This window comes from Rhinolophus sinicus, chromosome X (genome assembly GCF_036562045.2).
Source record: "Rhinolophus sinicus isolate RSC01 chromosome X, ASM3656204v1, whole genome shotgun sequence".
Taxonomy (NCBI): Eukaryota; Metazoa; Chordata; class Mammalia; order Chiroptera; family Rhinolophidae; genus Rhinolophus; species Rhinolophus sinicus.
This window is the reverse complement of record NC_133768.1, coordinates 21,761,620-21,776,062: the sequence shown is the minus strand read 5'-3', so window position 1 is coordinate 21,776,062 and position 14,443 is coordinate 21,761,620. Positions and strand designations below refer to the sequence as shown.

At 40.8% G+C, this 14,443-nt stretch overlaps 2 pseudogenes; one reads left to right on the top strand and one right to left on the bottom strand.

Moving 5' to 3' along the window:
- The first annotated feature begins 6,226 nt into the window (after positions 1-6,226).
- LOC109457534 (thymocyte nuclear protein 1) lies at positions 6,227-6,920 on the top strand (annotated as a pseudogene).
- A 1,038-nt stretch (positions 6,921-7,958) lies between these two features.
- LOC141569564 (melanoma-associated antigen B10-like) lies at positions 7,959-8,922 on the bottom strand (annotated as a pseudogene).
- Positions 8,923-14,443: the final 5,521 nt, after the last annotated feature.

The window sequence follows — 14,443 nt, the reverse complement described above, 5'->3', positions numbered from 1 at the left end:
AGGGGGGACAAAAAAGCAACCTTATCGCATATCTCCCCTGCTTGGGAGAATGAGACCAAAAGGGAAATTTACTCAATCTTTGATCACAGCACAGAAATCACTTCACATACAGGAACCGATAAAAGCTAATAGACTTAAGCTTACATCAACCAACGAAGGCAAATTTTCTTCAGCATCTTCCCTACAATATGTCTTTTCGAATTAGTGTTTTGGGTTTCTTCCAATAAATGCCCTGAAGTGGAATTACTGGGTCCTTCTTTGTCTCTTATTATAGCCTTTGTTTTATAGTCTATCTTGTCTGGTATAAGTATCGCTACCTCAGCTTTGCTTGTTTCCATTTTCTTGAAATATCTTTTTCCATCCTTTACTTTCTGTCGGTGTGTTTTTCAATCTGAAGTGAGTCTCTTGTAGGCAGCATATGTAAGGGTCTTGTTTTCTTATCCATTCAGCCACCCTATGTTTTTTGATTAGAGTATTTAATCTATTCACATTGAAAGTGATTGTTGATAGATGTGTAGTTATTGCCATTTTATTATTCATATTTTTCTTTTTTTGTCTTAAAGAAGTCCTTCTAAGATTCCTTGTAAAACTGGTTTGGTGGTGATGAACTCTTTAGCTTTTTCTTGTCTGGGAAGCTCTTTATCTCTCCTTTAATTCTAAATGATAGCTTCACTGGGTAATCTCATGAATGTGTAAACAAATTGCGGAATACTTATACCATGGAATACTACTCAATAAAGAAATATTGCACAACAAGGAAAGAAATACATGCTCCAACTTGATGAAACTCAAAAACATTATGCTAAGTGAAAGAAGTCAAATAAAACAGAGAACAGACTGTATGGTTCCACTTACATGAAATTTTAGAAGAGGCAACTTCTGCTTCCAGTCAAAATTAGGAACAAGGATTTGATTTACTCTTCTGCCAGAAATAACAACCACAACAAAAACAATAAAGATGAAGAATATATGAAATAGTGGTTTGCAAAACACTATATCAGGTAACGAAGGGTAATGATCCCTGAGATTTAGGAAACATGAGAAGCGAGCGTTATAATTGCCCCAGCTTACTGCCTTAAGAGAATTCCCAGGCCTTAGTGCAAGCCGAGGGGAACCAGGCAGAGTTTGCAATTTCCCTGAGTTGAAGAGGTGGAGCTTTGAATTTGGGGAGGCCAAAGTAGCTAGAGTTCACAGAACAAAGTACCAGGAAGAGGAGAGCTGCGTGAACTCCAGAGCTCACACAGACTGGCTGTAGTTTCTGTTCCCACCAGTCAGTAGTAAATCACAGAATTCATGGGCCATCAGATAGTGTCTTGCCTCAACAGTGAGGCAAGATGGCTGTACACTAAGTGCTGCTTTGGTCTCAACACTCAAAGCTTAAAAGCAAGACCCAAAAAGATCACAGAAGGGTTTTCCAGCAATCTGCTTTCGTAGCAATCCTTAAGGAACCCCAGAGTTGTGTAGGTTCCAGGGATTAGTGTCCTGAGAGGGTTGAAGCAGTGCTAAGTGGGCAGGATAATGAACTTACAGTCTACTCTTCACCCAAACTTCTCTGCCTTCAAATCATGATTGGATTTCTGGGGAAGGCTTAAGTTGGAATAAGTCTTGTGTCTAAAATGTTCACAACCACTGTACACTAGGTAGATACAGATTGTGTCATGGAATCCTGGACTTCATGGTCCCTCTGGTGGACTATGGTCATGGCCTTCTCCCCCTGGTTTTCTTTACTAGCTGACAGTGTTCTGTCTGGACCCATCCCCTGGCACCTGGGCATTCGGATCAAGTTCTTCTTTCTCAAAGTGAAGGGAAAAAGCTTATTCACATTTCAGAATTTTAAAGCATGCCCAGAGGAATTCTTTTACTCAGGGCATCACTGAAAAAAATCCTGCCTTCTATGGTTGAGAGATTAAGTTAATTTTCTGCTCAACCTACTTAGAAAACAGGGAAATTAAAATAACCATGAGACAATATATTTTCACCCAAAAGTTTGACCAAAATCGAAAAGGCTGATAAAATGAAATGCCTGTGAGAGTGTAAATTATTTACATACGTTACTATGTGAGAATATGAATCAGTACAGCTTTATTAAAACAGAATTTCAGCAATATTCATAAAAATTTACAGTCATCACATTGTGTCCACTCTAGTCCAATTTGCACTTTGCTGTATTTCCTGTAAGAAAACATATATATTTGTCCAAGAACCACATTCAATGTTGTTATATTTCAGTTCTATTACTCGTAGTAACAAATGAGAAACAACCTATATGTCCATTGGAAGGAGAATGGTTATATTGATTATGGCACATACAAACTTTAGAGTTCTAGGGAGGAGTTAAAAGAGTGAACTGGATCTATATGTGTTCTCATGGAAAGATCCTGTGTACATTTTCTTCAGCATCAAGGGCAAGAGACAGAACATAATGTACAGTGTTACACATGTAGAGTAAAAACTCACATTGTCTTTTTTATAATACATCTACACAAGGAAAAGTATAGAATAAATAAAAGAACACACGCATTTTTAATTACGGTTACTTCTGAGGAAAGGGATGAATTTCGGAGGAATGTAGTAAGAAGGGGAATTGTGATTTATTCGTATTGTTAGAAGTTTGGGGTAATAAGTCTGTTTGTACTATTACCAAACTCCAAAATTTCTCTAGGGGGCAAACATAGAGATAAGAGGCAATGGAAGAATGTTGACTTTTTCTTTTCTTATTAAGGATAGCATGTCTTCCAGGGAACCATTTTCTATCTCCTAAAAGGACTCAGGTTTTTAGGAATACTGTCTATGTAGATGTTATATAGTGGTTTCCATGATCTTTTCTCATCTACTTACGGAAGAGGCTTTGGTTTTGACCAACAAGGTAAACTCATTTATTGGTGTATGTGGTCAGTGGCCAATCTCAAATAATTCAGCCCATTAAAATTCTACTGCAAATATCAGGGTAGTTTCCAAAACCTCTCTAAGTTCAGGGTTATAGCCCAAGAACTAGTCAATTTTGTGCCACATCAGACTCCAGACACCAGCAGGTTTGAAAACACTGAGAATGTGGTGGAGACACCAAGGGGGGGGGGGAGTGAGGAGGTATCTAAACTTCACTGTCTGAAGTGAACAATTATCTGGAAGAGACTGCTGCTATCAGAGAGGTCCACAGCGAGGGACAGAATCTGCAAGGAGTTGGGGTGCTCTAAGTTGGAGAGGGCAGGGGATATGGGCTGTCTGTTCCATAGGGAGCTGGGTGCAGCCTCCAGAGGAGGATGCAGAAAAGAGCTGGATGGCAGGTCAGGTTCCAGTCTGGAAAGGAGGCGCACTGGGGAAGACTCGGGAAGGGCACTGTAATGCAGGAAATGCTCAGGGAACCCTGGGGCAAGAGGCAGGAGGATCCTCAGGAAATGAAGTCCCAGACAATCCCCAAATTGTGTCTGATTCTCATTTGCAGCTTCCTTCTTTAGGCCTGGTCCGTAGGCATTTTCTTTTTACCTCCTGAGAAACATCATAAAATAGTGAGAAGAGAAATGAATGAGTGGACACAAGGCTGGGAGGATTGTGGGTTCTAGAGGAATTCAGACCAGGGCTCTAGTCCCAGCCCTGTCGCTAGCTGTGTGAACTCAGCACCTTACCAAACTCTATGAGCTTTGGATTTTTCATTAATGAAGTGGGTTTGATATATCCTGTCTTCTAGAACTGTTGGAATGTGCATAATGGATATATGAGGACTGACAATTAAGTTTGCGAACTTGTTGCAATGGTGTTGCTAACCTTTTTTTTTATATCGGGGATTATTCATGATGAGTTTCTACCAACTACACAAACAGTTAACCAAGTGTACTATTTGGAAGTGCTGAAAAGGCTGAGTGAAAAAGTTAGACAAAAACGACCTGAACTTTTCGCCGACAATTCACGGCTCTTGCATCACGACAATGCACCATCTCACACAGCACTGTCTGTGAGGGAATTTTTAGCCAGTAAACAAATAGCTGTATTGGAACACCCTCCTTACTCACCTGATCTGGTCCCCAATGACTTCTTTCTTTACGTGAAGATAAAGGAAATATTAAAAGGAAGACATTTTGATGACATTCAGGACATCAAGGGTAATATGACGACAGCTCTGATGGCCATTCCAGAAAAAGAGTTCCAAAATTACTTTGAAGGGTGGACTAGGTGCTGATATGGGTGCCTAGCTTCCCAAAGGGAGTACTTCAAAGGTGACTGTAGTGATATTCAGCAATGAGGAATGTAGCACTTTTTCTAGGATGAGTTCTCGAACTTAATTGTACGATCTCTAAAGCACCTGGCACAGGGACTGGTGTGCATTGAAACTTTAAAGAATGGCAATTATTGCTACCATGTTTCCCTGAAAATAAGACCTAGCTGGACCATCACTCTAATGCGTCTTTTGGAGCAACAATTAATATAAGACCCAGCCTTATGTTATACTATATAAGACCCAGTATTATGTTATGTTATGTTATATTATGTTAATTATGTTGTATTATATTATATTATATTATATTATATTATATTATATTATATTATATTATATTATATTATATTATATTATAATATTTATAATATATTAAGACCCGGTCTTATGTTATAGTAAAATAAGATCGGGTCTTATATTAATTTTTCCTCCAAAAGACGCATTAGAGCTGATTGTCTGGCTAGGTCTTATTTTCAGGGAAACATGGTATGATTTTGGCCCCAGATAATACCAACCTTCCTGCTGAGATTTTTGTTTTATTTGGTGCTTGTTTTAATCCAGGAGATGTCTGAGAATATGCAGTGTTATAGGATACTGAACACCAAATCAGCCAAAAATTCTGCTTAGCAAGAAAACATGCTCTAGCAAATCATCCCCCTTAGGGAATATATGATTTAATTTGGATATTGGGGAATCTTCCTCATCTGGATAACGGCTCCTAAAATGTGCGTCAAGAACCAACTCCTTCCCTCCCTCCCAGCTGCCCTTTAATCCAAATCACCCCTATTTTCATTCATTTAACCCCTACCAAAATCAAGTCCTCCTTTAGAGTTTGCCAAATTTCCCTCAAAATAACCTAGTTAAAATGCCCTTTTCATGGAGCAGGCTCTGTTTCTCCCTGCCAAGGGCAAAGAGTGCCAACACAGTGGCTTCAGGGCATCCCACCTCAAGGAAGTATTAGCCTTATTTATCAGAAACTCCCTGGAGATGATGGGGATAAAATACCTAGTCTGTGCACTGTGTTCACCTTCACTGGGAAAAGAGCCCAGGTTACCTTCCATCCCCGCCCCAGGCGGAGATTTCTCAGTGGCTTATCCACGATCTCAAAGTAACTGCTAAAAGCAGTTCTCCATTGGACGCTTAGTTTCTCAACTCTGAGCCCCATCACCCAAAGTTTGGTCCTTGCTCACCACCCTCACATCCTCCTCTGACCCACCACCCACCTTAACTTAAAATTACTTCCTATTAAGGACTTGAGGCTTCCCACCCCAAATTTTCTTGCCTCAGGACTTTCATACTTCACTGCTCACATCTGGAACCTCCCTCTCCTCCCCTCCTCATCCTTCTCACTTGTGTTTTTTGTCTTAGAGAGTATCTCACCATCTTCCTTATATGGTAGCTGCTGGCAGTGTCAATAATTCTACGGAGGCGGTGGCTTGGCCTTCTTTATCTTACCATCCCCCATACTACCATGGAGGCTTCCAAAGAGCAGATGCTCAATGTTTGAGGAATAAAAAAATGCCATTAAGCAATTTATTATGATTTGATTTCTCCTATATTCTTGAATAAATGAAGCAAGTGCAGGTATATCACTTTTATTTTACAGAACAGCAGAATACAAGGAATAAGGAAAACAAGAATTGACCACCTTTTCCTTTTTTTCTATTTCTTGATCCCAACTATTTTACTACTAATTTCTTTCACATTTCTAAGGCAATGCTATGTTTTCTTGTTCCAGATCACTAAATAAGATGGAAGGGTACCCAATTTGTTTTTGTAAACAGCAAAACTCTTACTCTTAAACCTCATAAATAATATTAAATATGTAACCAACATCATTCATGCACTTAGACTCTGAAGCTAATTAAACTTATTTTTAAAGAACATTTGGGTGCATGGCCTTCTGGTGCCTTGGAAAGTGTGCTGGGGTGGTGTCTTCAGAATGGTTTCTGGGGGCAGATACAGAGTTGCCTCTAGTATCTCTCAGTAGATTCCAGAGTCTTCTGGTCTTCAACCCCATGCAGGGAGACCATGCCGAAACCCAGGAAGAGGCTGGCTGGGGCTGCTAAGCCAGACAGGAAGGGGCCAGCAGGACAAGGTACCAAGACTGAGCACTCAGGCGAGGCATCACCTAAAGTGGAGAACCCCAGCCCTCAAAAGACTTCAACCTCTAAAAACTGTGGGAAGAATCTCAGCAACTACTGGCTGATGAAGTCAGAGCCAGAAAGCCGACTAGAGAAAAGTATGGATGTGAAGTTCAGCATTGAGGACCTCAAAGCACAGCCCAAGCAGACAGCATGCTGGGATGGTGTTTGCAACTATCAGGCCCAGAACTTCCTTAGAGTCATGAAGCTGGAGGAAGAAGTCTTCTACAATAGCAGCTACAAAGAGCCAGGCATCGCAGGGCTTGTGAAGATTGTGAAGGAGGCTTACTTAGACCACACACAGTTTGAAAAAAAGCAATCCTTATTATGATCCATCCAGCAAAGAAGACAACCCTAAATGGTCCATGGTGGATGTACAGTTTGTTCAATTGATGAAGCGTTTTATTCCCCTGGCTGAGCTCAAAACCCATCATGAAGATCACAAAGCCACTGGTGGTCCTTTAAAAAATATGGCGCTCTTCGCTCACCAGAGACTCTCAGTTCAGCCCCTGACCCAAGAGGAGTTTGATTTTGTTTTGAGCCTGAAGGAAAAGGAACCGAGTTAACTGAGACATTCACTGGAATGGGCAAGACATTACTCCAAAGAAGTGAAGCTTCTATTAAGGAGGTGTGAGGAGGCTTGCTTGCTGTACTCATCTGGGGTTGTGTACACAGCGGGGTTTTGTGTGCTTTTCTCAATAAAACACTGATATCAAAACAAAACAAAACAAAAAGACATTTGAAAACGTTCAACAACAATAAGATTAACCTATAAGTTATCCATGTAGAACAGGAACAGAAATATGATATGCACTGTGCTGTCTCCAGCATCACCTAAGCCCCCTATTTCAAGCACAAAGTGTGGAAAGTGCTTCAGATTTCATTACTGGTGGGAGAAGCTGCCGAGATTGACCCCGGATGTAGCAGCAAGGGGCTACGTTTTAAGTGACCATAGAATTTGGGTGTTGAATACGCATTCACCATGCACACTGAGACAGGTGAGGCCGCAAAACAATATTTATTAAGTGAGGCAATAAGTAAAATAGACAGAATAAAGCAAAGCAACACAAAGAGCAACAGTGAGTTCTCACCACCCGAAGAGTGTTTCCAAGGCGCTGGGGAACCGAGACAGTGTCTTGGCTTCAGATGTGTCCGGTGAACGTCCCCATTGGAGAGTTCCAACTAGGGCTCCCCCAGGACACTAATTATATAGGGTTTTTTCCAATAGATTACCAGTCGGGAAAGAATGCTAGGCCATAGCGATTATAATCAGCAAGCATACGGACAATGAATCACCAGTTTCAGGGTAATTATCTAGGGTAGAAGGCAGGGGACATGATTCCGGCAGTTTCACAATGTACATGAGGTGACTGTGGCCACAGAGCAACCTACGTGATCCTATTCATGCGCTCCACCGGCTGGTCAGCTATTGTCCAACCAGGGAGGCTGGCAAGGCCTTCCCGAGTTTACTTCTGCTGGCGGGGGAGTCAATGTCCGGGTGCCACCCGGACAGAGCATTCCCCTGACGCAACAAGTGGAAGGCACAAAGGGGCACCTAACTCGCATTATGTTTACTTTACACCAGTACAAAGCATAGCTGCAAATCAGACCTGGGCTCTCTCTTCCTCATCTCGCAAAGCCTCCTTCCTCATACAGGTTTGGGAAGGCACTCGGGACTGTATCATGGATCTCGGCCAGAATCTCCAGCACTTTCTTCATCTTGGTGGTCTCAGCATGGGCTCTTGGGCCCCACAAGAACTCGTAGCATGGAGGATCACTGCCGGGCACCTGGCGGTACTCCAGGTACTCGGGCTGCACTAAATCTTCAGTGATGACCTTCCCCATGGATGAAGTGCTTCTTCCCAGCATATATACCCATCACATTAAATACTTCCCAGATGTCTTCCTCGGTTGCACAGTTGCCCTTCCTAAAGACCACCCAGAGTATAGTCATCAGGAGGCCCATCCTAGGCACATTCTCCTCAACCCTCAGCCTGCCATCACTAGTGCACTGCAATATGCTGACAAGAGTGTAGCAGTGCTTCGTAAGGTCGACTTCTTCACATCAATGCCAAAGGCCAGCACCATTAGCTCAGAGGCTTTCCTGAGGATCTCACAGGAGTGCTCCTTGTACCTTTAGATGACATGATTCATCATGTCTTCCTTTGTTATGGGCTCCCTCATTTTATACATGCACAGCATGAATTGCACCGACTGAATTGCCTTCTGATCTAGAGGGGTTCTGCAAGAACCATCAGTGCTGGGCCGTGCCTGGGAGGTGCTTGGTCTTTTCTTATCTTGGCTCTTGGCACCTTCATCAGATCTTGTGCATGAAACACCTGCAGAAGCAGTGGTAGCAGATGGGGCTCTCCGAGACCCTGGGGATTAGCTAACTGACCCAGCAGCAGGGGAGCTCTGGGGATTACCACCAAAAGGAGGAGAGGGGGAAGAGGGGAACTCTCCTTCCCCTGCTGCAGTGGCCTGATCACCTCGGAGACTCTCAGTCTCATCTCCACCGTGGAGGCATTTGCCCCGGACACGGACCTTACTCTTCTAACCCCGAGGCATGATGACACAGGTCAGGCACAGCGGGCATGGGTGTGGGCAGAGCAGGTGATGCCAGCACCTGGAGGAGGGAGAATGACATGGTGTGTGCACCTCTGCAGGGAGATTCCACCTTGGCCTTAACCAAGGCCGCCTCTGCTGGTCTGAGGGCCATCAGTGCTCTGGGAACCCACAGGGTTCTTTGTCTGATCAGTCTGTCTCCTGAGAACTTTGCAGAGCAGGTTAGAGTGTGCCTTAGGCTGCAGCCTGCCAGTCCTGCCTGGGGCGAGTTAGGACTGACAGGTTTAGGACTGTGGGCTTCCCTGTGTTCTAAGGTGGAGAATCCTCTCCTTCACATTTAGAACCATCATGTCAACTGTTGGCAGGGCCTGGCGTCCTCCCCTCTGCAACTCTAAAGCTACACTCCTTACACCAAAGGCCTTACCTCCCTAAGACCCTTGAGGAGGAAATGAGGGAGAGCCTTAGCTGGCCATCCTGCTGGGGCATTTCAGAGCTGTCAACAGGAGCAGGGTTTTATGGGATCCCCTTTGTCCTGGATAATGAGGATTTTCGGTCCTCCCTTACATGGCCAGCCCCATTAGACCAAGACCCCCATCTCCAGAGTTTGACAGCCATGCCCAGGGACTCCCAAAGTAGACCACAAGGGTAGGGGTTTGTGCAGGGTTCAGAGTACCCACAGTCCTCACTCAGGGTTCTCTCCTTGACTCTGAATAAAGCCTGGGTTTTTCTTTCTTTGATCTGAGTCCACCAGCTTGAGATCAAGGTCTTCATTCCCTGAGAGCCCAAGACAGAATTGAGGGCGACTTGGGCTTAACAGCCAACCTTGAGCCTCAGTACAGGGTGGATTGAGGTGGTGTTCTGTGGGGTCTCCTTTGTACTGGGGACGTGGGGGTGTATTCCAGCAGTTCTAAGAATCCACACCCTGACTTTCAGCATCACCTCTCCCTTCCGAAGACCTGAGAACCTAAGAGCTGAGAACCTGGAGGTGGAAGTCAGTCAGCATCTCATGCTGACAGCTCTGCCCTGGGCTTCCCAGGATTGAAATCAGGGGTGGGGCTCTTTGCGGGTGACACTGTACACTTCCGTTAGGAGGAACATAATGTGTGTGTAGCTCCCTCTGTGGTGATGTTGGCAGTTATTGATGATCATTACCTTTATCCATTCACCCATTAGAGGCTGCAGGATAGTAATTCTATAATCTATCATTCCTTGTGAGTTTCTCATCTGAAATACTTCTTCAGGAAGAACCTTTCCTCCCTGGTCTACCTTATGGTTACCTTGAGGTAATGGTAAAACATATTTATGGTGTTCTCGTATTAAATACCTTCTGCACCTATATTTTGGACAATTTTATTTAACATCACTTATTTCTAGTTCTGTTTTGTAATTGATAATACTTACAAAATTGTATATTCTATAATTTTTGAACTGTCTTTGGTTAGTTGCCTTTATTGTTTTCTATTTCCTTATTTCTATATTTAACTTCATTATTTCCTACTTTCTATGTAAACTTTAGGTTTAATATACTATCCATTCTCTGTCTTCTTCGATTTTATAAATATTTCTTGTTTCCTAATAGATTTATTCAAGGCTGTAATCGTCCCTCTTAATACCACTTGGGCTGTGTCTAACAGGTAGTGTCGCAGAGCTTTATGTGTATGCTTAAAAATTTTACAACTTGAATATATTTTTTTATGCTATGTGCTAGAAAAGTAAAAATAATTGGCCACATATAAAAATCAAGGATTGCGTAGACACAGAAAATTCTCTGTGTATTTAACCCAGAAGGAATTTAATGCAATATATTGGTTACTCAAGGGATGAAAAAGTCACACAGGGAAAGGAAAGGAAACCTAATACTTAGCAACATGAGACTATCACTCCCAACTTTGGGCTCCTGGAGCCTAGAAGTTGGTGTCAACAGGATTTAGGACCATAGTAAGCCAATATAATGGGGACTGGAACCAAAAAGAAGATCAGTCATTAAAGGAGAAGCCACCTGGTACAGAGAGGGAGAAAAGAAAACTCAGGGTGCTCCTTTTGCCTGAAATAAGAGGACAGCCAAATGTTGAGCGAGTCTACGATTTATAGATTCAGCCCGTATAATAGAGAATGGAGCAGGGGAAGGGGAAGGAAGAGTTCTGAGGGCAAATAGGCTAGGACTAGCATACCACATTGATATTGCAAGTTAAATGAGAAAAATCATGTCTAAATTGATATAGGAAAATATTTTATAAAAATAAGCGTTCATGATAAAGAATATATGTTATCAGATCAGATAAAGGATATCTACCAAAAACAAAACAAAACAAAAAACTCAACAGAAAAATGACATACACGATATGGAAATGTTAAAAGCTTTTACTTGAAAACTGAGTAGACAAGGATACCAGCTATCATACTTTTTATTCAATATTTTAATACAATTTTTACATAGTACAGTAATAAGAATCATAAGAAACCAAAGAGATAGGGATTGGAAAATAGGAAACACAGCTTTTATAATTAGCAGATGATTAGACTGTGCATAATAAAATATAAATGAACTAAAGATAGGCTGTTCAATCACCTAAGAGAGTTCCTCACGATAAGAAATGCTAAAGTCAATCAAGGTGAAACCAAAGGACAGTAACCAGAAACCATATGGAAAAATGAAGATAAACCTATGAACACAGATAAATATAAAAGCCAGGATTATTGTATTTTAGGTATGTAATTACTCTGTTTGTTTCCTATATAATTAAAATAAAAGTACATAAAATAATAATTATAGGTCTTCCTTGATGGATACACAAATATAAAGATATTACTTTTAGAAAAAAATTACAAACCAATATCACTTATGAATGTAGATACAAAAATCCTGAACAAAATAATAGTAAATGGAAACAAACAGCGCATAAAAAAGATTATGCACAATGACTTACTGGGATGTATCCCAGAAATGCAAGGCTAGTTCAATACAAGAAAATCAGTCAACGTAATAGGCCACGTTTTAAGAACAAAGGAGAAAAAAACATGATTATCTCAGTAGATGCAAAAAAAGCATTTGACAATATTTAACATACTTTCATGATAAAAACACTCACCAATTAGGAATATAAGGTAACTTCCTTAACATGATGAAGGAAATTTATGAAAAACCCATAGCTAACATCACACTAAATGGTGAAAGAATGAACGCTTTACTCTTAGGAAGAAGGCAATATCCAAAGATCACTGTATGATTCCATATATAAAATTTTCAAAATGACAAAATTATAAAAATAGGGAAAGATCAATGGTTTCAAGAGCTAGGGTTTGAGGGAGTACAAACCAGTGCATTTCTTTGGAGTGTTGGAACAGTCTGTATGTTGATTGTGAGGGTGGTTACCAAAACTTATACATGTGGCAAAATTTCATAAAACTATACACCAAACAAATTAATAGTTTAAAAACCTTCCCCCCAAAAGAATCACTAGGCCCAGATAGTTTCATTAGTGAATTCCATCAAACATTTAAGGATGAAATAATACAAATAAGCTGTATTTTTCCCCCAGAAAATAGAAGAGAGAAGCATTCTTTTTTTTTCTGTTTAAAGACATCTTTAATATATATCATTGATTCATTCACGTTGAACTCATGTCGACAGCACTGTAATTCATGCCTGAATGAAGCTTATCTGACACACGTATTTTCTCCATAAGGTACATCTCAGGCTCCTTGGACATAGGAACACTGGGCAGCACTTGAGCACTACACTCGTGCACCATTTTCAACAGCAAAATCAAAAAAGCATAGAATGTTACAAACATGGCACTAAATAGACCGCAAGAAGGATGCTTATTTACAAGATGAGAAATGAAACAAGAAGTTTGCCTTGTTCCATCTCAGCTGAGAACGTGGGCATCAGGGAACTCACATTTTTTATTGCTTGGTGCATGTCCAAGAGTGACTGCAAGCACTGAGTATTGATTTGGGGCTTACAAATAAATTTTAGTGAGTAGGTGAACTCACAAATACAGAATCTGCGAATAATGAGGATCAATGGTAATTGTGTATCTTTCATCTTTCTCTGAGGGCTGCTGTCAGGATTTGGGCTTGTTCACACAGCTAATTGGGTTTTCAGAGTGCAGAGATGTCATTTGGCATCAGTTCTGAGTTCCACTCTCAGCATCACCACCTACTTGCTATGTGCCCTCATGTAAGTTCACAGGTTTCTGGAGCCTGAGTTTTACCATTCAGGTAAAATGGAGAGAACACCCTTTAATGTGTGGGGGGAACATAAGGGTGAATTAGAATAGATGAGGAGTACCCAGGACCGTGCCTGGCAGGGTGCTGATTAGATGGCAGCTTTTGTTGTTGTTGTTTGTTTATGTTGTGTTTGTTTGTTTGTTTTTACTCTTTTTTATTTTCCATTACAGTTGACATTCAATATTTTATATTAGTTTCAGATGTACAGCATAGTGATTAGACGTTTATATAATTTATGAACTGATATCCCCCTGATTAGTTTAGCGCTATACACAGTGATTACAATATTATTGACTATATTCCCTATGCTGTACTTCACATGCTGGGAATATTAAAACATAATTATTTTGAATTCATATTAAAGTTTCAATTCATCTTCAAAAATGCTTCGATCTTTAATAAATATTTCAAAAATATTTCCTGACATACCATCAGTTAAATAAGTAATACTAGTTAAATAAAAGACTAATCCATCTCACCCACTACTTATTTTTTTGTTTAATTTTTCAATTACAGTTGACATTCAATATTATTTTATATTGGTTTCAGGTGAACAGCCTAGTGGTTAGACACTTATATAATTTGTGAAGTGATCCCCCCCCATTAGTACCCACCTGGCACTATGCATACTTGTTATAACAATATTATTGACTATATTCTATATTCCTTTTGCTGTACTTTATATCCCTGGGACTATTTTGTAGCTACCAATTTGTACTTCTTAATCCCTTCCCTTTTTTCACCCTGCCTCCCAACCCCCCTCCCATCTGGCAACAATCAGTTTGTTCTCTGTATCTATGAGTCTGTTTCTGTTTGTTTGTTTGTTTGTTGATTTATTTTGTTCTTTAGATTCCACATATAAGTGAGATCATATGGTATTTGTCTTTCTCTATCTGACTTATTTCACTTAGCATAGTACCCTCTAGGTCCATCCATGTTGTCACAAATGGTAAGATTTTATTCTTTTTTATGGCCAAATAGTATTCCATTGTATATATGTACCACTTCTTTATCCAGTCATTTATCGATGGGCACTTCCGTATCTTGCTTACTATAAATAGCACTGCAGTGAACATAGGGGTGCATATGTCTTTGCAAATTAGTGTTTTGGGTTTCTTCAGATAAATACACAGAAGTGGAATTGCTGGGTCATAAGGTAGTTCTATTTTTAATGTTTTGAGGAACGTCCAAACTGTTTTCCACAGTGGCTGCACCAATTTGTAATCCCACCAACAGTGCATGAGGGTTCCCTTTTCTCTACATCCTCGCCAATATTTGTTTGTCAATTTCT